This window comes from Gavialis gangeticus, unplaced genomic scaffold (genome assembly GCF_001723915.1).
Source record: "Gavialis gangeticus isolate Ggan-Ray unplaced genomic scaffold, GavGan_comp1, whole genome shotgun sequence".
In the NCBI taxonomy this organism is placed as follows: Eukaryota; Metazoa; Chordata; order Crocodylia; family Gavialidae; genus Gavialis; species Gavialis gangeticus.
In genome coordinates, this window is record NW_017729032.1 from 107,358,693 (window position 1) to 107,362,268 (window position 3,576).

Below are 3,576 nucleotides of genomic sequence, written 5' to 3' on the forward strand. Positions count from 1 at the left end.
TGTTCACCAGAGTGCCCCAAGGGATGACAAGGTTGAACAGTCATAAACTACTGCAAGACCATTTCAGGCTGGACATAAGGAAGAATTTCTTTACTATCTGAGCCCCCAAGGCCTGGAACAGCCTGTCATCGGAGGTGGTTCAAGCACCTACATTGAACACCTTCAAGAGCAAATTCGATGCTTATCTTGCTGGGATCCTATGACCCCAGCTACTTCCTGCCCTTTGGGTGGGGGGCTGGACTCAGTGACCTTCCAAGGTCTCTTCCAGCCCTAATGTCTATGAAATCAAGTGTATTGTCTGTGATAATGCACCAAACTACCTAAATCCCCCCTTTGCAAAATTTGAAATCCGTCCATGCTGGTCTTCATTGCTTTCCAGTGACAGTGTACAAAGCCAAAGCACTACTGCCATTGGTGCTATCCAAGTAGCATTTTCAGTGGGGTTCCAAAAAGAAAAAGAAAGAAAAAAAAAGAATGGGCTTAGCAAATTAACCTCTTAGTCTTAGAAATAGTCTTCAGAACAGGGTTAAAGTACTTTTCTTTGCACATCTACATTCTGATTGTTTAAAATTACATGATAATCTTACTCCTGAAGATGGAAGTAAGACAAATACTGGTCTACTGTAAGCTAAAGAGTCATGTGGAGGCCAGTTGGCATAACATCCCATGAAAACGTCCATTTAGTCTATCTATTTACAAACTTCCTGATCCTGCCTGAGTTATCAAAGGAACTTACTGAGCCTGCCACTTAGCCTCATCATCCTCTCCTTTTTTGTACATAGGCTGTTCTGTTCAGCAGGCAAAATACGCATTTGCTGTTCAGTAACTACTATCCCTATTTTGATGATCTCAGGAGACATCAACACTAGGGTTATAGCAATTTATAGTGAATAGATGTTTTTAGGGTACCTGCAGGAGCAAAAGTATATTTTGATTCTACTCGGAATGTTTAAAAAAAACCCAAAATAATTCCAAATGGACACATTTGGCTTATTAGAAACACTGGGCATGTATTAGCTGCATTTAGCTCTGTATTTCTGGAACTTCCCAACTGAGCTTGCTTTAGGGCTGAACTATTGAACAAAGGATGTAAGTGTTAGCATGGTCCTAGTGTTAAAAAAAAAGAAGAACAAGAAATATCATTCTCTTTTTTTACACATTGTGGCGTGAACAATAAGTTTCAAGAAAGTGGATAAGATTTTAATTTGATAAATGGCCTCTAAAAATTCAAAAGTGCTATAGGATATTTTTATAATCTTTTGTATCATTATTATTATACTTTATCACAATTTTCTGGTGAGGAATGATCCTTTGAAAGGAGAGTATGAAGTATGCAATATTAAAGAGTTTACTTCCCATATTAGAGCTTATATTACAGCATGAGCCAGTATGGTGCCAAGTTACCAACTGACATTTTATTGTGCTAGCATTCTCATTCTGTTGAATTCAGAAACTGATACTTAAACACTGTGGTAAGAACGACTGCATATTTTAAAGTTTACAACTAGCTTGCTACTTAATAAAGGCCAAAGGCCACATCTGCATTTTTTCCCTAGTGCTTCAAGAAATATTTTATGATTCTGCTATGAATGTTTTCCAGAAGAAATAGAAAACTGGCATGAAAATAAGACTGCTGCAGGAATATCTCTATAAATTAGCTGTTCAGTGCCATGCTATCAGCACATGAAGGGTTGTGCTTTGTGGATCCAAGCCAAACAAATCTGACAAATGGTGTGTCATGTTATGCAGCATGCACCTAAACAGTAATAGCAGCAGGGTGAGTTCCAGGTGGTTTTCAATAGTTTATATATCCAGTGCATTGTCAAATGTATTTATCCCAAAGAAGTCATTCTGTATTGTATTATTTATTAAGCTGATTTCAATAACTATTCTCTAATTTGTAAATAAGATGAACATATTATTCAAAATAATGTGTTTGAAAGAAAAATTGTGACGAGTAGGAAAAAGCATTAAGCTCATTCTTGTATAGACTTCTTTTCTATCTCCTAGTAATCTTTGTGTTGATTTCCTAAATGTTCCATTACCTAAATATATTTATATAGAGAGAAAACTGAGCCACAACATTTGGATCTGTTTTCTGGGCTAGATGGTCAAACACCTCCGAGATGGCATACATTTTTACAAGAAGTAAGGATTTCTTAGGGAAATATATTATCAAGTGGAAAAGTTATTGTAGAATGAATGTTGATTAGCACAAACTCTAAAGCGCAAGGAAATTGTAAAGTAGATCATTCAACCCCACCATAATGCAAATATCTAAGCATTAGTCTACTACACTATAGCACTTCATTTTCCTAATCTAATAAGACCCTACCGAATATGTTCAATACTCTCAACTTCAGGGCACCAATTAAAAAAAACCCCAAAACCAGCAGGAGAAAGCTGAATTTTGACTTGCTTCTGAAAAGTGTAATGGTCCTACTACATTAAAACTCAGGTTCTCTGTTACTCTGGTACAACACCCCAAAACATTTAACAGAACCAAAAAATATCACTTGAGATAGTTCCAGGATCGTCAAAACATTTATAAAATCCAATATTAGTTCTGCCATTCCAGGGAAAGCTTTCTGTGGCTTATTTTACTGTGCAGTAATCTTAAAGCACATTAATAGCAAGTGCAGATGCACCCAGCATTGATTACCTGACTGACAGTGAATAAAGGTAATCTAAATATATTTACTGGTTTGTCTACTTGAACAAACCAGTAATGAAACTCCTTTCATTAGGAGCTGACAGCCCCTTGGGAGCAACAACAGAACCACACCACCTACTTTCTAGGAAAGTGCCCTAATCTTCAGGCTTTGTAGCAGAAATGGCTGAAGGCAACTCCACCTTCCTATTCAAGTGAGGCCATTGTGTGAAAGGCATGCAAGAAGCATGAAAGAGAGTTCCTCACACATGCACTGAAAAGAGGAAACAACCATGCAACATGGTTGCAGAGAGGACACAGCAAGGGAGGGCAGATATATAGCAACAAACAGTTCAATTACAAACAGTTCAGTTAAATGGGGATGGAAGGAGAATGGGATTGTTATGCAGGAAGACTAGGACTATGATCTGGGCATGATGAAATTGTGGGGAGACAGGTTTTAGTAGCTCAGGGATGGGCAAAATATGGCCCATGGACCAGATCTCACCCATCAAAACATTTTGTCCATCCACAAGTGGGTCCTTTGGCCCGAGGCACAGGGGGCAGCCTGGGCTGTGGTGTGTGTGGCTAAACCTGCTGCCTACAGGCATGCAATGGGGCTAAGGTGGCACAGCAGCCAGATTCCATTTCCCAGAATCCCCAGTGGTGGCTCCTTCTGGCTGCTGCTGCTGGATCTAGCCCTGATGCCTGGGCACCCTGGCCTGTCAATTGCACACCTACCACCAGGGTTAGGACCCATGTTGTTAACCAATTATCTCAATATAAAGAGTGAGACTTTTGTAAGAGGAGGTAAGGCAAGACACTGCATTTATTGATTAAGTGCTTAGTACACATACACACACACACATGCACACACATGCTTATACCCTGATTTCTGTTCTGCGCTGATAAACGTTACAAATCTC